This window comes from Natrix helvetica (assembly GCF_964273705.1).
Source record: "Natrix helvetica genome assembly, chromosome: 4".
NCBI lineage: Eukaryota > Metazoa > Chordata > Lepidosauria > Squamata > Natricidae > Natrix > Natrix helvetica.
In genome coordinates this window covers 31,896,394-31,923,896 of record NC_138550.1, presented here as the reverse complement: position 1 = coordinate 31,923,896, position 27,503 = coordinate 31,896,394, and the positions used below count along the sequence as shown (strand labels likewise).

The following is a 27,503-nucleotide window of genomic DNA, read 5'->3' as shown; positions in this document are numbered from 1 at the left end:
AGTTGCCAAGTTTGGACACCCCTGCTCTACTTGTTTTATCAATAGTTTATTTGTTGACACTATACTGCCCAGAGTTGCAATAGCTCAAATTGGGCAGCCATGCAGAATTCTTAGATTTAAAAAAATCATCCTCATCCTCATGTTGGCACAGTGGTTAGAATGCAGTACTGCAAGGCCAACTCACTGCTCACTCCAGGAGTTCGATTCTGAGTGGTTCAAGGTTGACTCAGCCTTCGGTTGGTAAAATGAGGACTCAGATAGTTGGGGGACAATAGGCTGACTTTGTAAACCACTTAGAGTGGACTGTAAAACACTGTGAAGCGGTATATAAGTCTAAGCGCTATTGTTATTGCTATTGCTGTCATCATCATCATTGCAGCATGATGCATTTTGGCCCTCCATTCTGGTTAATTGATTCTATTATCAAATAGCTCTGACTGTTAGGAAGTTTGCTATAACATTCATTAATATTCTGCCTTCCTGTGACTGAAAGCTATTATTTTGGTTCCTGGTCCTCTTCTGTGTCATTCTGTCATCTTCTCCAGTGTAGAGGACCCCCCTCCTCCTCTGTTATCCCTTATCTAAAATTAAACGTTCCCAATGCCTGCAATCTCTCTTTATAGGATTTATTTTCCTGCCAAAAGCCCGCTTGTAATGGTCTGTCTCTCCATCATCACACTTAAATTACCTTTGCGATCCGAGCCTTGATTGGCCTGTCTTTTTTTTTAAAATGAAATTATTCATTACGCTAAAGAGAATCGTTCACTATAGCAAACTTACTCCTAACTTTCGCTATTCCGAACGCCTGTTGCTGGTCAATACGGATCAGCAGCTAGGACTAAAGATCGCTGCCTATCAAGTTGCAAAGCAAAGACCCTTCCTCCCTCCCCCCCCCCGTAAACTTTTGCATCTAACTTTCCCATCCTACCGCTCTCTCACATTTGGAAAATCGATTTTACAAGCAGTCTTTTAAACATCTCCCTTTTCCTTTCTTTGAGACGTCAGGTGCAAATGGAGGACTCCCCTCTCTCGCCGCTGACACAGCGTGAAGGGGAAGGGTATTGTTGGGAGCCCCCTTTGGAGGGAGCTCGGTTTCCCCCTCTTTTCACGTCTTCAGCTCCTCCCCCTTTTCTCCCCTCCTCCTCCTCCTCCGAGGAGTGGGAGGTTCCAGAAGTGGGCGAGCAAAAAGAAGGGAATTGTTTGAGAGTTCAGTCATCCAAAAACCTTCTCCCATATGGAGGGTCTGGCTGCCTCGATTCCAGTGCCTTTCCCTAGGGTCTTCTTCCTATCTTGCTGGGCTTTTTAGGAAAGTTTCAACTCTCCCTAAAAGCAACCAGCATCCAAGTTACAACCGTCTCCTTTTCTTTTTTTTCCTTTAAAGCCTCTCCATCCAGGTCAGCCGCTCCAGCTTTACTTTGGTGAGTGTTTCACAGATCTGTCCGGCCTCAAAAATCTTTTTCAGCCTCGGGGTTTCAGCTTCTTTGTTACTGTTTTATTTTTCTTCGCGTTCCCCCTCCTCCCTTTGCCGCTCTTTCGTTTTCCTTAGTTGGGTCTCCCGTTAGCATCAGCAGAGATCTTAGGTGAGTCTGAAACATGTCCCCCCCCCCCCCCCCAAATAACAGCAAAACAATTCCCGGGAATGATTGAAACAACAAGAAGGGAAGAACCAGATTGATTTTTTTTTTAAAAAAATGTTTTTACTTTGCTACTTTTCTAAGTCAACTGCAGTTTGGGGCTTTGTTGGTCTGAAAACTTAAGGAATTGGGATAGTTGGTTGAATATTTTGAGAGCATTTGATAATTTGTGAGAAAAGAGGAAGTAGACTTCAGTGAGTCTCAACTGTATTTATGCACATTTGTTTTCCCTCCTAGACAGGTGGGATTGTACTGTGGTTCTCCTACTTCTTTTGGTATCTTGAGTCTTGACCAGAATAGAAGGCCTGGCATCTGCTGATGAACCCCAACACTTGACTAAACTTCTCCAAATAACAGCTTCTTCTAAACGTGCTTTAAAAGAAAGAATGCTCTTGGAAATTCTCCATAGCAAGCCTGTATCCCTCTGCCTCTCTTGATTCATCCATCCATCCATCCATCCATCCATCCATCCATCCATCCATCCATCCATCCATCCATCCATCTATCTATCTATCTATCTATCTATCTATCTCTGCTTCTAGGAATGTGTAGTCTTGGGTTTTGACGGGGGATAGTGAAGTGAAGCATCTAAATGCAGCAGCATCCTTTGCTTCTACTGGGCTGAAGAGTTGCTGTTACACAGAATGCATGGATGGGTTTGCTGTGAAGAAACACTTTTATTGCTTGCCTTTCCCCCTTTAGCTGCTTGGTCTTGGCAGACATTTTTAAATACAACAGAATTTGGAAACGTTGCTTTTTCTTTATGTACAGAAGAATTTTAGATTCCATAACTAGATGTTTAGCTGTGTTGTCTAATGGATTAGAAGGAAATAATTGTTTACAGGATCATCTTAAACAAGTTGATTTAAGTACCAAAGTTAAGATTTAGTGGTTTCTGTAGGAGATTGAACAAAAGTGCACTATTGTCTAGAATTTGTAGAAATTGTAGGGCAGGTGTTATTTTTATTTGAGTTATTTTATGAGTTACACAACTTTTGAAAAACTTATTAGAGATTCCTTGTGTTCTTTTAGATCTCATTATTGCCACACTAAGAATACAAGTTGACAGCTCTTCTTAGATGCAAAACTCAATATGAATATTTGGAATATTGTGTTATATAGTCTATCCTTTTTAAGCAAAGTAAGACTATGCTAATCTATTCATTACTAAAACTCTTCTGTCTGCCACCTTTAACTAGGCAAAACAGTGCATTATAGGGCAAAACCTTTTCAATTGAGGTACCTCAAATGGATTAATTTAGATAATGCATCCAAAATATATGGTCCATGACTCCTTTGGAATTGAAATTTGGCAAGTTTTATAAAGCATTTTATAACCTAAAATTATTATATGACATCATGCAAAATGTCATAACACAATTCCTGTTATCTGCATTGATGTGCGATACAGTTCAACATGGGCTATTTTCAAGACACATTTCTAAATAACTGTGAATTTTTAAGAACTTTTCAAGTATAGTAGAAGTTCTATTATTGTTGAAGGCCTTGAGGAATCTCTTAAGGAAATATACCTGAAACTATTACCCAACAGATCATGGATTGTTTAGTGTTTTCATAAAAGTATATAGGATTGATTTGCATAGGTGGGAACTAAGTGCAATTTTACTTCCTGTTTCTTTAGGCTTCCCAAATTGTTTTCTTAATGAAAGCTTTGAAATATAAGTATGCTAAGGCACTAATGAATGAAGAGCAAAGTGTCTAAATTATAGGTAGTTATTTCTAACAAGGACTAAGACACAATAGTAATATTTCTGAATCTATTCCAATGTGAATTTATGTGGTCTATATAATAGATCTGAGCATCATAATCTTTGGTTTCAATGTATTGTTATAACAATCCATCTTTTTCCCAATTAGTTTGCTTTGTCAGATTTGTCAAGAGAAGAAATAGGGAAAGAGTTTGTATGTGCTGCAATTAGCTGTTTGTACATCACTTTCTTGTTGGTAAATAAATTAATTGACATATTAGAGTAAGTTTTTATTGGTCTAAAACTTGCACATGCTCTCTGAATAAACCTATAACTTCTTCCAAAGAAGTTTTAGCTATTAGCAGAAAAAATATTTTGATATTTTATTGTTTGGTCTTTATCCTGATCCCCACAAATAAATCTATAACTTTGTATAAGATATCATATTTTTTAAGCTCCATGATAGTGTGTGTGTGTGTGTGTGTGTGTGTGTGTGTTGTTTTGTATAGCATATAGCACATGGCTTTTATCATCATTTAAGGTTTTTGAAATGTTTAATTTCAATCCAGTAATTTCGTTCTCCAAAAATCTCCTAAATTTATTTATTTAGTGTTTTTATTTCCCATCTTTATTACGTATTCCCATCATTACATATTCCCATAATTGCATTTTCCCATAACCTAGCTGAAGAAATCTTCATCATATTAAAAACTCTGCTATTTGAAGTATTAGAAATTGTATGTCCCAACATATTTGGAGACTATAATGCTTAGGGCCTAGGCAACATGAGAAATCTAAAGCCCAGCTACTGTACCGCTAAACAACAATTACAACTATTCTGACCAATATGAGCATAAATTGTGGTTGAGTGAAGTTTCAGCATCATCCTTCATTAATGTCTAATCAAATGTTCTTTAATTTGATAATTTCCGCCATAAAATATTTTGGAAGAGCTAGTCAGTGGGGTACAAAGGAAAAGTCAGGAGTATTTCTTTCTCAAACTGACATTGATGATTATTTTTTACCAATAAACACACAAATAAGTGATGACATGCATTCTAACTGATGGTTGGAAATGTACACTCATTAAAGTTGGTGATATTGGTAAAACTGGAATATAAAAAAGAAATATATTAAGAGGAGATGGATTTGTTACATTATTTACACAGATGCTTAATTTTTAGAGGAATATTATACTCAGAGAAAATGTGCATAACACATTTAGTTAAAATGTCTACTGCTTCTACAATTTAAGCCTTAAAATAAGTCTCTTAAGGTTATGTTTTCAATAGCTGTGCGAAGGGGCATATATGCTGAAACTACTTTTAACATATAGCACTGGATTTTCAAAAGCATATCACACTGATGTATTTCTCTTTAACCTAGGAGCCATGGTGGCACAGTGGTTAGAATGCAGTACTGCAGGCTATTACTGCTGCCTGCCGGCTGCCTACAGTTTAGCAGTTCGATTCTCACCGGCTCAAGGTTGACTTAACCTTCCATCCTTCTGTAAAATGAGGACCCAGATTGTTAGGGGAAATGTGCTGACTCTGGAGACCACTTAGAGAGGGCTGTAAGGCACTTTGAAGCGGTATATAAGTGCTAATTCTATTGCTTACAATGTGAACACCTGTATAGGTGATCATAAGGAGAACCATGATATATCTAACATTAATCTAGAACCGCATTTCTCAGTGTCAGAGCCTTTAAGATGTGTGGACTTCAACTCCCAAAATTCCTCAGCAAGTGTGCTCTAGAAATTTCACTATTATTGATAGAGTTGATGCAGACTTTTAAATAAAGATGAACAAATACTGTTACTCACTTTATTCATGTTATTTGTGTGTGTAAAAATGCAGGGTAGTAGGAGGTTTTGCCTATACTAATACTATGAACTTGGAAACTTGTGTTAAATACAAGATCACTGAATTCTCAGGATGATAATGAAGTCATAAAAATATAAAATGAGAAGTTAAGTTTAAGCATTGCAAATGTACAATGTAACTATCTTAAAAATAAATGGCAGTGGCCTGTTTTTGATAAATAACGTGGGTTAGAATATTTGAAATACATTTAATAAAACTATGTATAAATTTGACATAAGCAGACTCAAGTAAGTGATCCTTGTAGTCGATTGATATATTTTGGATTTAGATCTATTTATGTTTTGAGTAAATATCCTTTGATTACATTTTATACACAGCTATGCCACTTTCAAAGTTTCCACTTCTCCAAGTATGGAATAGAAGAGTTGACTGCTTAATAAAATGTGTCCTTGAAAAAGCAAAATAAAGTTGTGCACTAATTTGGATCTGAAGGCAAAACAAATATTTTCGACACAAACATTACACTTACCTGGGATCACGCCACTATTGTCCACCACTGGGATTTAGAGATGATGCCTAACAGCATCACCTTGACCTAACAGCTTTCAAATCTGAAGTGGTGCATAGGCCCACAAACAAACATTTGTGCTTTTGTATCTTTCTGGACACAATTCAGATTCTGAATATTGTGGCCATCCTTTTGGAAAAAAATCTAAAGCTTGATTGTCTTCCATCTCTGCTGTGATTTTGTTAATCATGGTTAACCTTATTTTAAAATATTAAGTTCAATTTTAAATACTACAGCTTTAGGTACCATTGGGTTTGGAGGTTTTTTGTATCACATTGCAGAAGCTTAGTTAAACTCTGGAACCTTTAAATCATTAAAGGCAAGAACCTTTTCGGAACTATACAAATCTTCAGCAGTGATTAAACAATCTGCTTGTAAACTCACATTGAGAACTTAATTTAATTTAAGCCTCCAATTGTAAACCAAACAAGTGAAGAGATGACCCATATGGGTTTCTAAATGTACTAGAAGTCTTTTCTTTGATGCATGTTTGAAGAGGATTTTGTGCCTTGTGTGGCTTCTGGGGATTTTCTGTAGAAACTTTTTAGTACATGTAATCCATGGTGTGTGTACTCACTAGATTCTTGTAACTGCTGTTTCAATAAAATTCCATATATGGCAGAGAAAGCAAGAAAAAAAATCTAGGATCTAGCTGTGCTGTCTGATTCAACCGAAATGAAACAATAGCTGGGTAACTTAAAATTGCACTCCTCAATGAATGAACAATTTATTGTTAGATTTAATTGCGTCTGTCAATCCCAGATCTGTGAAATGGTTAGTTCTGAATTTTCCTGTCCATGCAAGAATTAAAAAAAGATTTGGTATGCAACTTTTAATGTGTCAACTGTTCATATCTTTATAACTGGGATTTCCACCTATGCCTTTGGCTATAGGAGGATGAAATGAAAGTAGTGGCTAAAGCATACAGTACTTTGAGGTGAAGTTTTGTTAGTCGACCGGGGTAAAATTCAACACGTTCTGGAGAACTGGTAGTGGACATTTTGAGTAGTTTGGAGAACCGACAAGTACCATCTCTGGCTGACCCCAGAGTGGGGTGGGAATGGAGATTTTGCAATATCCGTCCCCCAGGAATGGGGAGGGAATGGGGATTTTGCAGTATTCTTCCCCTGGGGTGGGGTGGGAATGGAGATTTTGCAGTATCCTTCCCCTGCCATGCCCACCAATCCACATCCACAGAACCGGTAGTAAAAAAATATGAATTTCACCACTGCAGTCAACTATATCACTGTATATACTAGTAGAAGAGGACTCAGTCTGTATGCATTTTAGAAACCAGAACAGAAAAACCTTAAATCAAGATCAAGGGTGTGTGCATTAACATCTGGGCATGCAATAAAATTTTCAACAGGAAGCTCTCATGCTATGATCAAACCATGTTTTAAAGTTAAGATAAATGCCAAAGCAGTTGATGATGCGGTGTGACAGGCAGGAAGGAGGGGAACCTCGAGTAAATACATTACACGTTTCATTTGTGTAAAAGGTGTGAAAGAATTTATAATCAGTTGAAATAAAGAGCTTAAGCATGGAGAAAGATACCCAGGAAAACGCAAAGCCAATAGACATAACACTTTACTAATATCCATTTCTCTGATGTTGTTCCAATACATAGAGCGGTAAAGTAAGACTGTATATACTGTACAAGTTTTGTTTTGTTTGTTTGTTTTTATTGGATTTATATGCCGCCCTTCTCCCAAAGGACTCAGGGCGGCGTACAACATTAAAAAGCACACATCCCGAAAGTTAAAAAGAAATTAAATATATATCCAAAAAAACAAATCGAATTTATAGAACAATACATTTAAAAAATGAGTTAAAATTAACAGGCCAGGCCGGCTTGCTGAAAAAGCCAACTTTTTAGGGTGCGTCGGAAGGCCCGGAGGTCAGGGATTATGCGAAGCTCCGGGGGCAGCTCATTCCAGAGGGAAGGTGCTCCCACAGAGAAGGCTCTCCCCCTGGGGGTCACCAGCCAACACTGCTTGGCCGACGGCACCTTCGACTTATGATCACAATTGAGCCCAAAATTTCTGTTAAGTGAAACATTTGTTAAGTGAGTTTTGCCCCCTTTCTTGCCAAGCTGTTGAGTGAATCACTGCAATTGATAACTTAGTAACTTGGTTGTTAAGTGAATCTGGCTTCTCCATTGACTTTATTTGTGAGAAAGTCACAAAAGATGATCACATGATTAAGGGAATGCTACAGAGGTCATAACTGTGAAAAATGATCATAAGCCACATTTTTCAGTGTATCCTTTGTAACTTTGAACGGTCACTAAATGAACGGTTGTAAGTTGAGGACTACCTGTACTAGGTCCCTTACTTTTCAATATCTACATCAATCCAATAATATAGGGACTCATAAACTCTGCTCATCACTCTCCTGTTGCAGAGGAATGAGTGACTCTGGCTCCCCTATAAGCAGCAGATGTAATTATCATGTCCATTTCTCAGGTAGGAATGAGAAGGGGACTAGGGACACCAGTATAAAACAAAGATTATTGCTAGTCTTGTGCAAAAGAAAGATTATTAATAAATTATCAGAAAACTAAAGCTTTAATATTTGTTTGATACCACAAATGGCAAATTAATGGAACTCCATTGAACAAGTGTGTATCCTTAACTACCCTGGGGTGCTGTTCCATGCTGCTCTGTCTTGGAATCCACATTTTTTCTATTGTGCTAGTCTTGTTCAGCATAGGCCATAGCTATTCTGAGGGGTTTTTTTTCATTCAAAGGGAGCTCATTACTGTATATCCCTGCAGCATCCAAAGTGTTCTTGGCTATGGCTGTCCTTTAGCTTCTCTGCAGTACTTAAATCTGACCTCTTACTAAGTTCAATATCTGTGAAGTGGTTCAAACTAAGCTTATTAGAGCCAATCTTGCAATTCCCAAATGTATTAAGAATGCTATATTTATATTTGGAGATGGTTTTAGTTTTTGTGGAGGTTAAAAGTAAAGGTTCCCCTCGCACATGTGTGCTAGTTGTTCCTGACTCTGGGGGGCAGTGCTCATCTCCGTTTCAAAGTTGAAGAGCCAGAGCTGTCCGAAGATATCTTGGTGGTCATGTGGCTGGCATGACTAAACACCGAAGGCACATGAAACACATGTTTTACGTGCTTTCAAACTGCTAGGTTGGCAGAAGCTGGGACAAGTAACGGGAGCTCACTCTGTTACACGGCGCTAGGGATTCGAACTGCCAACCTCTCTGATCGACAAACTCAGCATCTTAGCCACCGAGCCACCGCGTCCCATCTTGTGGAGGTTAGAGTTTAGTCATTGCCAACTTTGGGTTAGAATTAAAGTTTGTCTTCCTATTGGTTTGCTATCAGTAAAATCTGTTTACTGGTTTTGTCAATAGAGAGACTCTGCTCTGAAGAGTTTGAAAATGCCAGATGCGCTCACAAGAAATAGATCTGGGATAAGGACCTTCGAACTAACCTAAGCCTAGTGTCTAGTCATATAATTCAAGGGGGATTTGTATCAGCCTCTTATTTATCAACTAGTACAGGGGTGTCAAACCCGTGGCACACAGGCCAGATACATCATGCACGTGCCATGCCCATCCGTGGTTTAGCGAAGGGGGAAAAGTCACGATATGTCAGGTGACCACAACGTGATGTCACGAGTTTGACACTCCTGATCTAGTACAATATTAAAATTATGTAGGGCTTTTGTTTTAATCGGGTTAGACACAGGCTGCCCTCCTCAGTCCTCTTTGGACAGTGTAAGATTACTCCATTAAACTAGTGCCTATGCCAATGTGGTGATGACTCAGTAGAATCTTTAGCCATATCTTCTTTCCTTTACAAGGATTGTAGGATGACTTTCATCAACCCCACTCTAAAGAGATTTCCAGACCGAGAAAACATTTATTTGTGGGTTGTCTTATCTGTATTTCCTCCCAGGTTGCTCAGTTTTGCTCCTCCTCTGTTATTCATCTTAGTTGTAATGGAAGATTCTGATTTATTCAGTTATTCATTCTTATTTGCCCTTTACGTTGTTTTATTCTATTATCAAAGTACTTATATTCCTGTACTTTAAAAAAACGTTTGTTTTTATTTATTGATCAAATTTAGGTAGAACGTATCTACGCAGCTTTATATTCTATGTTTCATCCTCATTCTTGGTTATATATTCTATATTTATATATACTTGTCAATATACTTATATTCACTGACGTTTAGGTTTTATATCATATTGTGGCTTTATGACTATAATAAAGCTATTTGATTTTTATTTGATGATAGTATTCTCCATTAAATGTAATTTTTTAAATGTTCCAAAGTGTTATATACAGTACATTTAAATAATATAATAAAACTATGACAATAAAAATTGTGGGGTAATCAATTTGGGAAATATAGAAGAGAATAGTTTAATAATATGCTGTCATAAATAAGTCCTGATTTTTGCAATGGTTACATTTTAGGGATATGCACAGATATAACCCTAACAATTGTCACTTTTATATCTACAGTAGGATGAGAAAAGGAGCAAGATAATACAGGATAGATGTGTGTAAATGGTTATGCTGACAATATATAACTTTTATTACAATACAGGCAATACATGGCAATATTTAAAGGTGGACCAAAGGATTATCATAGAGTTTTGTATTGATTAGGAGAAGATAGAGATCTGATTGCAACTTAATATTAAATGTTATCATTAAAATACAAACATACACACAGGTTCAACTTTTGGGTTTCTGTACTATTTTTTGGTATGATTGTGAGTAGATTTTAAAAAAGAAAGCTTCTGCTATAAAATGGTTATATTTAAGTTTATAACAGAGACCATGGTGAGTGACTAATGGTTAGTGAACAATCAAGACAGAAAATTTACACTGTGTTCCAGGCTCCTTGAATTAATTGTGATTGAAGCTTACAAATTTTACATATATTCAGATACAATACACTATGGTTAATTAAAAGTAGAAACATACCTTTTCATTACCCCTTAACTACATTAGAGAAGATGGAACATGGAACATGTATTTGATGCCCACATTAATACTAATCTATAGTTTAGTTTTATACCAGAAATAAATGTTTTGGGGTGGAGTTAAAGACAAAGACAGGGTTCATATATCTCTTTTAACTACAATACAATTTGTTTGATTTTAGCTTAAAATGATGTATGTGTTTATACTATATTTATACTAATTTATGACTTTGCACAATTTGTGAACCTATCATTGTCTTCCTGCAAGCATTTATTTCAAGTCATCCATTATACAGTTAATTAACTTAGTAATTATGATGCAATGAGAGAGAAATCAGGATATATAAAGCCTATAACTGCAATCTAAGGAAGACACTTGATTTAAAATGAGATAAAATTAATTTGTGAGACTTGTTCTTAATAAAACTTCACTGACTTCTGATGATTTTCATAGAATCATAGGCGTGGATGGGACCTTGATTATTTTCTAGTCCAGGGGTGTCAAACTCAAAGCCCAGGAGCCAGATCCGGCCTGCGGACTGCTTAGATCTGGTCCACAGGCCCACCCTGGAAACAATGAAGGACTGGCCTGTGGTGCCTCTGCCAGTGAAAATGGAGCTGGGGAGCCCTTTTTTGCTGGCAGAGTGCTCGAGCCACTACAGACGACCCCGAGATGAGTGATGTTGAGCTGTCCATGCCCACCTGGCCACACCCACTCCAGCCCCCTGAAGTCAAACACAACTCTGATGTGGCCCTCAATGAAATCAAGTTTGACACCCCTGTTCTAGGCCAACCTCCTTCCCAAGACAGGAGTCCTCAGACCATCTTGGACAAATGATTGTTATCTCATATGCTATGGAAAATAAGTCAATATCCTCTTCCCTATACAGCCCTTAAAGGATTGGAAGATTGCTATCATGTCTCCTCTCAGTCTTCTGTTTTTTAAACAAAAAATTGCCTAGTTCTTTTAGTCATTCTTCATAGGATTTAGCCTCCAGACACTTTATCATCTTGTTGTTGCTGTACTTTGTACTCTGCACTTTTTGTATTGTGGGGACCAGAACTGGATGCAGTATTCCAAATAAATATGGCTTCACTAGTGATGTGCAGCAGTTCTATTAGTTCCCATGACCATGGTGTTATCCCTGTTGATTGCAGCATACTACTGACTCATACTTAAACAGTGATCCAGCAGGATACCTAGATCTTTCTCAAGATATTAGTGTTGAGTCAGCTACTGTCTATTCTGTACTTGTGCATCTGATTTTTCTTGTCTAACCTCAGGACTTTTCTCACCACTTTTATGCATCTTGTTGGATAGAACCCAATGCTCAAATCTATCAAAATCCCCCTGAATTTTGAGTCTATCTTTTGAAATGTTAACAATTTCTCCCTCCTCCAACTTTGTGTGTGTGTGTGTGTGTGTGTGTGTGCATGCCTGCCTGCGTATATCTATCGTCTGTCTGTCTGTCTGTCTGCCTGTCTGCCTGCCTGCCTGCCTGCCTGCTTACCTACCTACCTACCTACCTACCTACCTACCTACCTACCTACCTACCTACCTACCTATCTCCTTTATTATTTTTCCAAATAACTCAAGCCAGTGAATGTATACACCTTCCTGGGAGAGAGAGGAAAGAGAGAGAGTGACTTGCCCAAGTTCAACTAGCTGGCTTTCATGGCTAAAGTAGGACTAGAACTCATCGTTTTTAGATTTCTAGTGTGGTGTTTTAACCACTAGACCAAGCTAACTCTCTGTTAGAGTTCTGATGTAGATGTAATTCCATTAAGGACCACACACTGACTGTGCTGGTCAGCCAACTGCAAATCAATCTGGTAGTAATAGTGTCTAAACTGCATTGTTCTATCTTACCAAGAAGTAGGTTATAGGTATGCCTTATGAAATCTAAGTATACTACAGCATTGAAGCATGAACTATACTATCATGAAGGCATATGTAAGTGTCCCAGGATAACGTTGCAGGATCCAATATGAGTTGGTCACCAAAATCAGAAATTTAATCTTCCAAGCGTTCAGACTTGGGTTGAAGCCAATCCTCAGGTAACTTCTCTCTCTATGTGTGCAATGGGCTGTTCTGTTATGTTTTGCCTTGTACGTATACTATATCCACAGCATTTCTCTAGTCCACTAATTTAGTCAATTTATCAAAGAAGGCAATGAGATTTGTTTGGCATCACCTGTTCTTAACAAAGCCATGCTGGCTTGCTCATTTCTCATTCATGTGTTCTTGTTCACCTTGTTGAAGATGGTTGTTCATTTCATTGTCCATAGAAATGAACAAGCCCCTATGTGCTCACAAATCTGCTGTTTGATTACCTTTTTGAGGATTTTTCCAGGTATGCCCTGTGCATACTGCTCTGTGCTCTCATCTCGCATAGTCTCAGGTCTTGGATTTGCTTCTTCCTACTTCCATTTCTTACCTTCTTTATAAGGAAGAAAAAAATGCAGTTTTTAGTGTGTTGGTCTGTGACCGTAATAAAGATTGAATTGAATTGAAGTTTTTAGAGGAACTAGTGGAGACTCTCTGTACTTTTTGATAGAATGACTTACTAGCTCTCATGGGCCTTCCAATATGCGTGGTAGTTATATCAGAATAGAAAGGAAAATGCATCTTTTAAAATAAAAAAGTAAGAAAATATGATTGATTGATTGATTGATTGATTGATTAAACAAACAAGCACAAAAATGGGGTAGAGACACAATAGCAGCATCCCTAACCTTAACCATTCCACTGGTTTAAGAATAATCTTTGCATTAATAGTTTGATTATGTACAGGCAGATATCCTTTTCAGCAGTTCTCAAAAGGTAGTTGAAATTGCTTATTGCTTTTATATCGTCATATTGTTTGACAAAGTTGAAAAACTGAGGGAGGTATCTTTTCCTCAATTTCTGGCAGGAATGAAGGCTGTCTTGTTCAAAGATTTGCTGCCTGATGAATTCCAGCTCCCTATCTAATCTGTTCAGAAGAAAACAACATGTCTATGAGGAGAAGATAAATGATTATGTTTCTTATTCTGGAATTCAGCAAGCAACAAGAGATATGGAGTGTATGGAAAGATGAAACCTTGCAGAGAATATTACATGGACTAAGAGCTGATGAAATGTCAGAGCTTTCTTATTTCAGTTTAAAGCGACCTATGCATATGAGACACATTGTATTAATATTGCAATAAAATATAGCTTGATTGCAAAACATTCTTATCCAGATCAGATAAAGACTAGCATTGCAGCCACACAACATGGATTATTTAACTTTAATTAGATTTTGTGGGGGGTGTCTTAGAAACTTTTGGTTACTCAGACTGTTTGGCTAGTTTACAATTTAATGTATTTTACAAATCTGGAAAAATTAACTTAGAAATTAAAATTAAATTAGAAAGAGTGCAGAGAAGAGCAACAAAGATGATTAAGGGACTGGAGGCTAAAACATATGAAGAACTGTTGCAGGAACTGGGTATGTCTAGTTTAATGAAAAGAAGGACTAGGGGAGACATGATAGCAGTGCTCCAATATCTCAGGGGCTGCCACAAAGAAGAGGGAGTCAAGCTATTCTCCAAATACCCGAAAGAAGGACAAGAAGCAATGGGTGGAAACTAATCAAGGAGAGAAGCAACTTAGAACTGAGGAGAAATTTCCTGACAGTTAGAACAATTAATCAGTGGAACAACTTGCCTCCAGAAGTTGTGAATGCTCCAACACTGGAAGTTTTAAGAGGATGTTGCATAACCATTTGTCTGAAGTGGTGTAGGGTTTCCTGCCTAAGCAGGGGGTTGGACTAGAAGACCTCCAATAGTTCTGGAGGGCACTCATGGTGGAAAGGGTAGCCTATTACAATGAAGAAAAGCCATAGGCAAATGACAATATATAACCTGTACATCTCTGCCTGTGGAATATGCACTAAGGGTAATTAAAAGTCCTTTTGATAGATCAAAAGGATCTGCTTGTTCCATTGACACTGATATAATGACACACATACATCTTACCAGGGATTGTCTGGCCCCATACTGTTTCCATGATAGAAGTATATCTGCCAGGGGCTGTTTGGCCCCATACTCTTCCCATATGTAAGATGGGAATTTGTTTTTTGACCTCTTGTACTTCCCAAAACTCCAGATGATCCCACCAGTTTGAGACAGCTTGTACAAGCTTCCAGTTACAACCATAATTGGGCCTTGGAGATCATTGAGTGAAGCAGAGATCTCATTCTGTGAGATGTCACATGACTGCTTTGCTCAATGACCACAACCCCAGCTCTCCAGTTGTAGTAAATAAACGATGCTTGGGCGATTAAGTGGAGTACCAGGAAGAGGGCCCAGGCCTCCTGGTGTGTATGATGGGGAGAGGACCTGGGCTTCCCACCACACCCAGGCAATCCAGGGCCTCTTTCAGCCATACTAGGGAGAAAAATCATGAGAATGCTGACATTTATTAGCATTTTCGCCACATTGGAAGTCTGTCCTTCCAGAGTGTCCTTTGAGAAGCAGTCTGAAAGGCCCAATCCCGCTGTTTGCTGGCATTTTCCCCTCAAGAAGGGCAGAGTTGATGGCAAAAACCAGCATTCTGAAAGGCTCTGAGCTGTCATTTGCTAGTGTTTTCCCCAGATTTGAGGTCTGTTCCTCCAGCAAAGGGAAGGATTTCTCCTCATTGCATGGATGGGAAGAGCTCTTAAAGAAGCTCTTGGCACATGAGGGGAACAGATTTCAAGTCCAGTGTCCCCTCCTCTTGCAATCTTCCTTGCCAACTTCTGCTTGACTTTCTGGGGAAGCCGGCAGAGAAGGTTGCAAACAGCTATTATATGATTGCAATGCACTTGGCAACTGGTTGTAAAAATGAAAAGGTCACCAAATGTCCAGAGATGCAATTGTGCGGTTGGGGGAGGACTGTTGCAATGTTTTACTGTAGCTGGAAGGGCCTTACAGGCTGTAAAGTACCCATTCCAAAGCCATAATGAAGACTAACTGTATTTAGAACTGTTTTCATTCATTACAGACTTGGGATTTCACTTAAGCTCAGTTTGCAATATGGAATGAGCTCTTAATACTTCTTTTTCTCTTCTAAATTAATTTTCTTTTACTTGATCTGGTGAATTAGTTTTGCATTCTTTTATTCCTCAAAAGCTAGTTCCTGTAGAGTTGCTGCAGTGCACCTTAAGCAAGATGTTACATAAGTTGAAGACAAAAGCAGAGAATATTTAGAGAATGAGGACACGTAACCACACATCAGTAATTTTGAAAGTCTTAGAGAGACTTGAAGTGGTAAGAAGTATACAAAGAATGGGTTCACGTTAGTCATCCCTGTTTTGCCTCAACAGTACCTCCAATTCTGTTGGTTAGAGAGGGATGGTTGAGTACCCAGAAAGTTGATTTTGTCTGATCACTCCTGAATCATCCTGAGTTTGTGGGAAAGTCAACCCTCTTGTTTTTGGCCACAGGAATGATCTTCGGAGACAGTTGTCTGGTTCTTAGCTTTTGGGTGTGGGGGAGAATGTGTGCCAATTTTGCTCTGCTCTCGGATGACAGTGGCTGGAATTAGGATGCAAAACAAGAAGAAAAAACAGTAGTGGGTTGGTGCTAGAGTCGAGAATATACATTTCTAAACTATAACTGTACAGGAAGGGAAAGACAAGAGACTAAGTCATAGTCTCTTGTGGCCTGTTTGATACTGGCTTCAAACAGTCTCTGATCATCTGAGTAAAATCTCTACTCTTAGCTACTTCCAACTCCTTTCTATAGGGGAATCATCATACAGTAAGCTGCTCTCTTCTGTTCTTTTTACTTCTCCTTTTACTTACATAGAAGCTTCTTTTTTTAAAAAAAATATTTTTGGCAGAAGTTGAAACATACCATGAGTTTGGACTAAGATGAAACTAGTTGTGAAGTGTGTTGGGCAATGAGATTCATTTGTTGAGCAGAGAAGGCGGAGGAAAAGAGGAGTGGAATGACTCTCCCCAGATGGGGAACATTGCCAAAAATGTGTTTTGCTTGGAAAAGGAAGCAAACGCTTTGACATTATTCTAGCATTAACCCTTTTATTAACTGAAGTAGAAGAAATGTTCAGTACTGCAACAAACTTGCTGCTGCTGCCATAAATGTCCTGTAAAAACTTTGACATGCTCTCATAGTTTGTCATCATGAACCTAATGTGTTTATGAAAATTGGCAGGTTTCCCTTGATTAAAGGGAAACATCAATTTCAATTATGTTTTAAATAATAAAAGATTACAGATTAGAGATCAAATATTGCTCATGGCACCATTTGTCTTCCTTAAATTAGTTCCTTGTCTCTGAAATAGCGTTCAACTTCCTTTTTTCTCAAAAGAGATGATATTCCTTATATAGCTGGAGTGCTTGGACAGTAAACATTCTTATATCATGCCAAGAATGAGATTGACAAGAATGTAGTTTTTCATTGCCACGTTTATATTTTAATTGAAAAAGCGAGCCAAGTAGTGTTGGAAAAAAACAGATGATTGCTATACAATTGTAGTTGCTTTAATCATGGAGGGTTGGATTATGTCTCAATAATGTTTTCTACATTAATAAAAAATGAATATTTGAAGGATAGAATAAGACTTGGATGCCATCAAAGGAGTAAAAGAACTGAAAAGGAAATAGGCTGATCACATAGCAAGAAGAACTGATGGCAGGTAGACTAAGGCAGTCATAGAATGGATTCCACTTGGTAAAAAGCATCCACAAAAGAGGCCTAAAACAAGATGGAGCAACAACATCAGCAAGCATTGCGAGCCCAACTAGCAAAGGAAAGCTAAATACTGTATTAGTTGGAAACATGCAGAAGAGATCTTCACCTTGCAGTGGATAGCCAATGACTAGAATGAAGATGATGAGAATGATATTGTGGGTAAATAAAACAGAGAGAGAGAGACAATATCATATGTGCTACTGTCATAAAATGGTTGTCCTACAGCACGGGTGTAAAACCTGCTGCATTATGTTGCCGTCACATGATGCATCGTGACTTCCCCCCCTTCACAGAGCTGGGGTGGGTGTAGAGTCCTGGCAGTGACGTCAGGAGTTTCCCCGGAGTCTGCCGGCAACAGGCAAGCCGCGTCTGATTGGTCAAGACGCGGCTCGGCTGAACGCGGGCAATTCCTGCGTCCTGATTGGCCTCTCTGCTTGACAGCTCCATATAAATAGCTGTCAGGCAGGGACAGCTCCCCGCTTCTCTCCTGTACTTCGTACTTTGCTGTCTGTGAATAAAGTTAGCTTTGAATTTGCCTCACGGCGTCTGTCTGAGTTGCTGCCTACTTAACAGTGGGCGTGGCCTGTGTGTGATGCATCTCGCAAGCTGCCAGTTTGACACCCCTGCCCTAAGGGATGTGAATAGCCAGAATATCCATTTACAAAAACTCATTTTTGTACATTTTTATGATCCAATTTGACACCATGTTTTCAGACATCCAGAAAAGACACATTAATAAGTTAAATTTCAGGCTGGTGCATTCCTTTGCAGTTTCCCATTCATTTTCCTAAAAAAATAAAATAATTTAAAATATATAATTAGGTACAATAGGGAAACTGAGTATACTAAGAACAACAAATAGCACTGTTGCCCTTTGGCACAACATTGGGGAATCATAGTCTGGTGTAGGGAATCTGGATCTGATGAATCCACCTAAATTCAACACATATATATAGACCTTTGGAGATGCACTGAGAAAATGACACGCCTTGGTGGAAAGCACAAGAGACGGGTCTTTCACTTAATATTTATGAACCTTGTCTTCCCTCAACCCACATTTTGTGTTTAACTGACATTTTAAGAGATCACAGTGCAATCTGATTATTTTGTAATTTCTACCATGTCTGAGGTTTTCAGTCTATGTAGGTAAAGTGCAGCAAACAGAATGATAAACTGAAATTAAGCTTACTGAGAGACCAAGAATGGTTACTTTTTGTTTGCTATTGGTCACTTGTAATATGTTGAGAAGCCCGATAGGGAGTGGAACAACGATTCATTCCTTTCAACCATATGAAAATTAATGTTTATATTTAAAGGATAATACAACTATATAAAAATCCTATTGAATGCATAAATGTATATCACAAATAATTGCATTTCAGTTTGCATATCATCGGAGCCTATCAAATTATGAAGGTTTTTATGAAAGGTGCTGTGGTACATGTGCTGGATATTTTCCTGGAAATATTAGCATGAGCAGTTCTTTTTCAAATGTGAACTTCTTCAAAGCTTGATAGGAGGAAGATCTCACTAGATTTTACAACTATCTAAAACATAGCTAAAAAAAAATCATCTCAGGGAGATTTGATGCATTATGTAGAAACCTCATGGAACTAGGTCACTCCACAATATTGAGACATTGAGACAAAATACATTGAAGGAGTCGGGGGACAAGGTCAAGGGGAATGCAAGATGCCACATGGATTAATCCAGGGGTGTCCAAAGTTGGGAACTTTAAGACTTGTGGACTTCAACTCCCAGAATTCCCCAGCCAGCTGGCTGGGGAATTCTGGGAGTTGAAGTCCACAAGTCTTAAAGTTCCCAACTTTGGACACCCCTGGATTAAGCCAAGAAAATTAGTGCAGGACACTAGAGGCAAAATATATTGCAACCAACAATGGTCTTTGTTTGCAGTCAGACATACTTTGGACAATTTGAGAAAACGTAATTCTTCCCCTTTTGGGAAGAGTAATAACTATATAGAATTATGTTTTTAATTTAAGATGTGGGTAGGAACCCACAAAGAGTAGAATTACTTGGAAACAGAAGAAGTTGAGTTCAGAAGTTGAGAATTGAAGGCATTGTTCTCCCTATTTATATATACATGTTTTTTCTGACTGCTATATAATTCCAATCGACTTTGCTGTTTTTCTTTCTTCCTATTCCTCTCCCTCTCCCTCCCTCCCTCCCTCCCTCCCTCCCTGTGTTTGTGTGTGTGTGTGTGTGTTTGTACAGGGCATGCTAAATCCAGTTTCATTGTTGGCTATGCTCCACATGTTTGTTTTTCTGAACATGTTCTGTTCATGCCACCTCTATTGAGTTTTGGCTGTGAGGGGGAAGGCAGGATGGAGGGATGGCAGAGAGAAACGGGAGCAGACTGTTTCTTTATAAACTGATATTTGTTTAAATCTTAAAGGCTGCTTTAGAGAACTTTTGGAGTGTGGGGAAAGTGGTGTGGAGGGAATGGGGAAATGGAGAATGTAAACTCTGTCAGTACAAGCTACTTTCCAGCTGGACCTTCTCCTACTGCTTGTTTCAGGAGTTTGGAGAAGAGAGCATGGGAGGTTAACTGGGAGGGAATCTTCATCTTATGAAAACTTCCAACAAAACGTGATACTATATGCTTTTCTGGCAACAGGTGTGCAGTTTGTTTATGGTGCTAACCATTTATTTTCTCCTCATGTCTGTTTATTTTTTTCCAACTAAAGTTAACCATTACTGGCCATGACATGACCATTACTGGCCCCGTCAGTCAGTCAGTCAGTCAGTCTCTCTCTCTCTCTCTCTCTCTCCCTCCCTCCCTCCCTCCCTCCCTCTCTCTCTCTCTCTCTCCCTCCCTCCCTCCCTCCCCCTCCCTCTCTCCCTCTCTCCCCTCCCCCTCCCTCCCTCCCTCTCTATCCCCCATTCATGCATCAACTTCTCCTCAAGGCCCTCTCATCCCAACTTCTACTTTAATACTTTGTTATAACTTTTAAGCCAAGAACACTAATATATCCTTTGGATTTTTCCCCTTGAGTGAATTAGCTCTATTGGTTATATTGGGAATCAAATTATTCCTGAGAACAAATGGGTGAGCATTAATCACAGAACTGGATCAAATAAGTATATCTAGTGCCAAGATATTTCTCCCCCCCCCCCATTTTTTGCACACAATAAAGTTCATATGGCCTGACTTTCTTCCTCATCAAATGAAAATATATTATGCTAACTGCATTCATTTGTTCTTCACTGAATCAGCTAATCAATTACAGAATGCAGTTTATTTAGCATGGCATGGCTTATTTCAAGAAAAAAAGATGTTAGCTTCAGATTCCCAAATAATTCACTAAACAAAACCAGTAGTGCTAAACCCATTTATTGCTGAGCCTTAACATGATTCATTGTGTTATATGAACCAGACCAGTTTGGATGAATTGAACTAAAATCAAGACATTTCCAAAATAAAATACCATTTAAAAAAGTATTTCAGCTGAAATTAGAAGTTATATTTATGAAATTCAAAACAAGCTAGGATATAAAAGAACTATAAGCTGTGGTTTAACATTTTAGTTTTTTCCAAAGCACAAAACATATTTTCTGACAAAATGGAAACTATGGTTAATTAAAGACCTCCTTGTTTGTGTATCTGTATTAGGAAGGAAAACACTTGATGTGTAAATAAAAGGCTTTGTTTTTTTACTTCAGTAATAACATTGATGACCTAAATCAAGTACTACAATCAGTTGGATAATCGAGTTAGTTGATGCAACTTTTAAAGAGGAGATGAATGTAGATTTCAGATGCTTTATAGGTGAAAGAATATATAATTACAGTGAGACTGTTCCAGTTTTTCCTTCAACAATAACTATCTTAAAACTGGACACACTCATAGATAGAGAGCTTCTCTTTCAAATCTTTGCAATCCAAAAGATTGAAAGATGAAAATCATAAAAGCAAATAGATCATCAGCTCTTTCAAAATGTTGGCATATAGTGATTCCATCATTTCCTCACAGTTGGAAGTTTCATTCCATAGATTAAAAGTTGTCTAATGAATTCCACAGTCCTACATGATGGTCCATTCAGGAGGTTCTTAGAGCATGAACCATTTGGATTGGATTTATTTCTGTTAAGGGATAGCTATACTTACATATCGAACCAAAACTGATAAAAGGTTCTCTAACATACAAAATCCATTTGACTGAAGTAAAATGCTGGTTCAAGGAACACCTTAAGTTATGCTACTATTCTTTCTCTAAAATGTAGGTCTATCTGGGACACAGAATCAATTCCTAAACATAAAAATCACATGCTCATGGGGCTTTTCTTTTCTTTTTTTTGGCCTGGATTCAACTTCCATTTATTGACTTTATCCACCTCAGGATAATTACCGTATATCCAGACATTATTCACATTACACAGCTTACCATGATTCAAATGAAAAGAAGGATTAGTGGGTAGGAGAATATGGTGAAATTGAGTTCAAACAAAATGGTGGAGTTCTTGACTGGTGGTTTCTGAGTCATGGCCCTCAGGGAGACAGATTGTTCAGGGTACAATTGTATTTTCTCAAAAAGAACAATTGAATATTTTGGAAGTACTCCTTACTTTTGTCACTGGAGACTCAAGCACAGACATATTTCTGACTACAGCCTATCTGCATACTCTACTAAATCTGCTGATTAGAGTTTTGTAATGCATTATATGTTTCTAGTGCTGTCCAAAAAGACAGTTTTTGAAAGTGTAGGTTGTAGATGCAGGGCATAATATTATGAAAACCATGGTGTGGTGGGACCATGTAATGTAAATCTTTCAAGATGTGCGGTAGTTGCCTATTTGTTATTTGGCTAATCCATTAAATGTATTATTTTACATATTAAGCTCTAAATGCCTTACTATATTAGTAAATTATTGTATAAATGTGCAACTCTCCTGATAGCATCCTGTCATGTCTTCAGACCTTCTGCTAAGTCCACTTGGATATACCAATCATCATACATTGGGACTCATAATACTAGACCTTTCTAAATGGTGGCACTTTAGTTATGGAACTTATTTCTTTTCAAATAGATGTAGTTCCTTGCTGGTTTTGGGTACCTGCTGAAGATGATTATTTTCTTCCAGATTCATAAAATCTGATAACTCTAGAGCAGTGGTCCCCAAACTTTCTGGCTTAGTGGACTGGCAGCAGAGGAGTGGGGGTGATGGTGGTTTTGCATTCTTGTGTGCTTGCCCACAGCTTGATTCCCAATAGGCTGGGACCTAGTACTAGGCCATGGACTGGGGGATGTGGACCCTTGCTCTAGAGCATGATGATTGGAGATATGATTTAGTAGTAGTAGTAGTAGTAGTAGTAGTAGTAGTAGTAGTTATTTGTTCACTATTACATGTTTGAAAACATATATCGTGATCACCTTGGCATCATTATTACTTCAGGAAGTCCTCAGCTTATCACTACTTACTTAGTGGCCATTCAAAGTTATACAATACAATACAATAGTAGAGTTGGAAGGGATCTTGGAGGTCTTCTAGTCCAACCCCCTGCCTAGGCAGGAAACCCTATACCATTTCAGACAGATGGCTATCCAACATCTTCTTAAAGACTTCCAGTGTTGGGGCATTCACAACTTCTGGAGGCAAGCTATTCCACTGATTAATTGTTCTAACTGTCAGGAAATTTCTCCTCAGTTCTAAGTTGCTTCTCTCCTTGATTAGTTTCCACCCATTGCTTCTTGTTCTACCCTCAGGTGCCTTGGAGAATAGTTTGACTCCCTCTTCTTTGTGACAACCCCTGAGATATTGTAACACTGCTATCATGTCTCCCCCAGGCCTTCTTTTCATTAAACTAGACATACCCAGTTCCTGCAACCTGTTCCCACTGGACGCCGCCTTCCGGCCGCCCCTGTTGGAGGACCACCACCACGGTGGGCGGGTTCCTCCCGGTTTTCCTTCACCTGTGGCCTTCCCCGAGTCAGGCCATCCTTACCCAGAGACCAGTTCTCCATGCCCCGTCTCAAGCCCGCCTTCGGCCGCGCCCCCTCGGCCCTGCCTACCTGTTGCGGAGATTCCATCGTCTGCTGCAGGCCTTCAAAATGGCACCCGGAGCTCCACTCCCTTGCGGGAGGAGCTTCCACGGGCACCTCCTTCCCCGCCGACAACTCCTGCTCCACTGAGGCGTTCTGGGCGGGTCCGGCGCTGCCCAGCTTACTTGCGTGAGTACGCATGTGCTACATCCGCACATGCGCCCTCACTGGGGGGGAAGGTGTGTAGTGTCCTGGCAAATGACGTCAGGGAGTTTCCCCTAGTCAGCCAGCAACAGCTACAGCGGTAGCAACAGCCAGGTCGCGTCTGATTGGCTAAGACACGGCCTGGCTAAAACGCGGGTAATTCTCCCTTCTTTGACTGGCTGTGCTGCCTGACAGCTTTCATATAAATAGCTGTCAGGCAGCCTCAGCCGCTGATTCTCTCCTGTATCTGACAGCTGTTTGTTTCGTGAATAAATCTTGTTGAATTGCCTCACGGTCTCTGCCTGTGTTTTTGCCGACTTAACACTGGCGACGAGGATGGGATCCAGCCGCCGCTGACCCACCACGCGTCCCTTTTCTTTCGGCAGAACCGGCTTAGGCAATTTTTCATCTTCTTTTTTTTTTCCACTTCTCCGTGATACCCTGAGGCTAAGAGATGGCATCCCTGCCACCATTCTCGCCGTTCGGGAGCGCCGGAGAGACGTGGGAAGTGTTCCTCGAGCGCTTCGAATGCTTCCTCATCGCTAACGGCAAGAGGAGCATTCCCGAAGATGAGAAATGCAGTTTTTTCTTGAGTTGTTGCGGTCCCCTGATGTTTGGCGCTACCCAAGCTCTGGCGGCTCCACGGCCAGTCCATACGCTCGACTGGGAGACTCTGACCGGGAGACTGCAGAATCACTTCGCCCCCATGCCGTCCTGGATTGCGAGGCGCTATGCCTACAGGCGTTGCGTCCAAAAACCGGAGGAATTGATAAGCCAGTTCCTCCAGTCATTCCGCACATCTACCATGCAGTGCGAGTTCTCGAACATCGACTTGGCACTAGTGGAGCAGTTTGTGTGCGGGGTGAAGGAGCTGCGCCTCCGGCGGCGCCTCCTTTCCCAGGCGGACATCACATTCGAAGGGGCCATCGAGCAAGCCAGAGCCGCGGAGCTGTCCAATGAATCAATGGCGGAGATGTTTCACCTGCCACCGCCACCAGGCCATACCTGCCTGGTAGACAAACTGGTCCCTCTGCCTGCCGGATACCCGGAGGAAGGCGTGGTGGCTCGCATCGGTCAGCCTGCCAGGCGGCGAGCACCTCCACGAGCCCGTGAAGTTCCAGTTGCCTGCCTGGGCTGCGGCGGTAATCACGACCGCTCGGCTTGCCCGTTCAAGGCTGCCGTATGCCGCCGCTGCCTGAAGAAGGGCCATCTAGCCCAAGTCTGCCGGGCACCCCTGCCTCTTCCTCAGCACGAAGGCGACGTCCCGACACCAGCGACCAGCTGTCCGAGGCCAGCAGCCCAGCAAAGCCAACAACAGTGCAAGCCGCGCGATGGGTGTTTTGCCGTCGGCGCTGAACAGCAAACCAACCCTGCAGAGTCGACCATCCATGCTGCCGCAGGTGCTGAGCGCATCAAGGCGTCGCTCCTGATCGAGGGCTCCCCTTGTACCATGGAAGTGGACTCGGGCTCTTCCCGATCCCTCCTCTGCTGGGCAGAGTTCTCTTGCCTCTGCCCGGGCATTTCCAAGGCACAGCTCTCCTCCCCGGACTCTGCCCTTCGGGACTACCAGGGGACTTTAATTCCCATCCTGGGCTGTTACCTGGTGCGGGTGGAGTATGGGGACTTTTCTGGGTGTCTGCCTTTGCTTATTGTAGAAAAACCTTTGCCAGCCCTATTTGGCCTTGACTGGTTCCCTGCCTTGGGTCTTGCTGTCCATGGGGTTTGGCAGGTTTTAGCCACGCCTCCTGACGTGGCCGACGTCCTTGCGCAATATACCGACATCTTTGATGGGCAGCTGGGAGCATACAAGGGCACCCCCATCTCCCTTAATCTCGACCCCCAGGTTGCCCCGATTAGGCTGAAGGCCCGTAGGGTGCCTTTCGCCTTGAGGGCCAAGGTTGATGCTGAGCTGGATAAGCTCATCGCGCAGGGGGTATTGGAGCCGGTCAATTACTCTAGATGGGAGACACCATTGGTGATCCCTGTCAAAGCGGACGGCTCCATACGCCTCTGCGCGGACTTTAAGTCGACCATTAACCTTGCCCTCCAGGCGAACCCCTATCCAGTTCCGGTAGTGCAGCACCTGCTCCACTCTTTAGGACAGGGCTGCATCTTTGCGAAACTGGATATGGCGCAGGCCTACCAGCAGCTCCTGGTGGATGACGAGGCGGCGGCCGCGCAGACCATCGTCACCCACCGAGGAGCCTTCTGTTGCCGCCGCTTACAATTCGGCGTATCCGTTGTCCCGGGGATCTTCCAGAGCCTCATGGAGCGTCTGCTCCATGGGCTCCCTGGCGTGGTTCCGTATTTCGATGATGTCCTGATTGCTGCGAGCAGCCGATCAGGCCTCATCGAAATACTCCAGAAGGACCTTGACCGTTTCAGGGGCGCGGGCTTAAAATTGAAGCGCAGCAAATGCTTGTTTGCTGTGCCTAGGGTGGATTTCCTGGGTTTCACCATTGACGCCCAGGGAATTCACCCCACCCCCTCCAAAGTAGCAGCCATTAGGAACGCCCACACGCCTGCCTCCAAGACGGAGCTGCAGGCGTTCCTCGGCTTGCTCAACTTCTACGCGCCATTTCTCCCTCACAAGGCGTCACTAGCCGAGCCGCTGCATCGGTTGCTCGACTGATCAGCGGCCTGGTGCTGGGGCAGCCGCGAGGCGCATGCGTTCGCGGCTGTCAAAGAGCTGCTGACGTCAGAGGCAGTACTAGTTCAGTATAGTGACAGGCTGCCTCTGACTCTAGCTTGTGACGCCTCCCCCGTGGGTTTGGGGGCGGTCCTGAGCCATGTCCTGCCCAATGGCTCAGAGGCCCCCATCGCCTTTTATTCCCGGACACTGACTTCTGCAGAACGCAATTACAGCCAGATTGACAAGGAGGCTCTGGCTGCAGTGTCTGGGATCAAAAGGTTCCACGATTACTTGTACGGGCGGCACTTTACTCTGTTCACCGACCACAAGCCTCTCCTTGGGCTTCTGGCCGGTGACAGGCCGACCCCTCCCATTCTGTCCCCGCGGATGACCAGGTGGACAGAGTTTCTAGCTGCGTACAGCTATTCTCTTGTCTATCGGCCAGGGAAGCACTTAGGGCACTCTGATGCCCTCAGCCGTTGCCCCCTCCCCGTCACCAATCCTCCGACAGTGCCGTGCCTGTCGGTCCTGGCGATAGCTGACCTGTCCCTGCCCCTCTCCTCGGAGGAGGTGGCTGCCCAGTCCAGAGCAGACCCAGCCCTTTCGCAGGTCATCATGTGGGTCCTGAGGGGCTGGCCTGATGGGGCGGTGTCTGAAGACCTCCGCCCTTTCAAAGCCAGACAGCTGGAGCTGTCAATCCACAGTGGGTGCCTCCTGTGGGGTGACAGGGTGGTGATTCCACCCAGCCTTCGCCACCAGGTGCTGTCTCGTCTCCACGAGGGCCACCCAGGCATAGTGCGAATGAAAGCTCTCACTCGCAGCTATGTCTGGTGGCCCCGGATGGACGACGAGATTGCATCCTGGGTGGCCGGCTGCTCCCCCTGTCAACGTTCCCGGCTGGCGCCTCCGGCCGCCGCGCCCAGGGAATGGGAACTGCCCCGGGAACCCTGGTCCCGATTGCATTTAGACTTCGCGGGGCACTTTCGAGGTCAGGTTTTCCTGGTTGTGGTGGACGCCTACTCTTGCTGGGTGGAACTCATCCTCATGAGGTCCACCACGGCAGAGGCCACCGTCAGAGCGTTGACTAGGCTTTTCGCCACTCATGGCTTGCCGGACGTCATCGTCTCTGACAATGGTCCTCAGTTTGCGTCCACCGCATTCCAAGTTTTCCTGGCCTCCCAAGGCATCCGCCACGCGCCAGTCGTGCCTTACCATCCTGCCAGCAATGGTCGGGCGGAACGGGCGGTC

At 41.7% G+C, this 27,503-nt stretch overlaps 1 protein-coding gene across 1 annotated transcript in view; it reads left to right on the top strand.

Moving 5' to 3' along the window:
- Positions 1-1,188: 1,188 nt before the first annotated feature.
- Positions 1,189-27,503, top strand: part of BOC (BOC cell adhesion associated, oncogene regulated) — a 77,501-nt gene continuing 51,186 nt past the window's right edge. The window contains exon 1 of the mRNA XM_081952709.1: positions 1,189-1,418. The gene's annotated coding sequence lies outside the window, so the exon portion shown is untranslated. The remainder of the gene's footprint in view (positions 1,419-27,503) is intronic.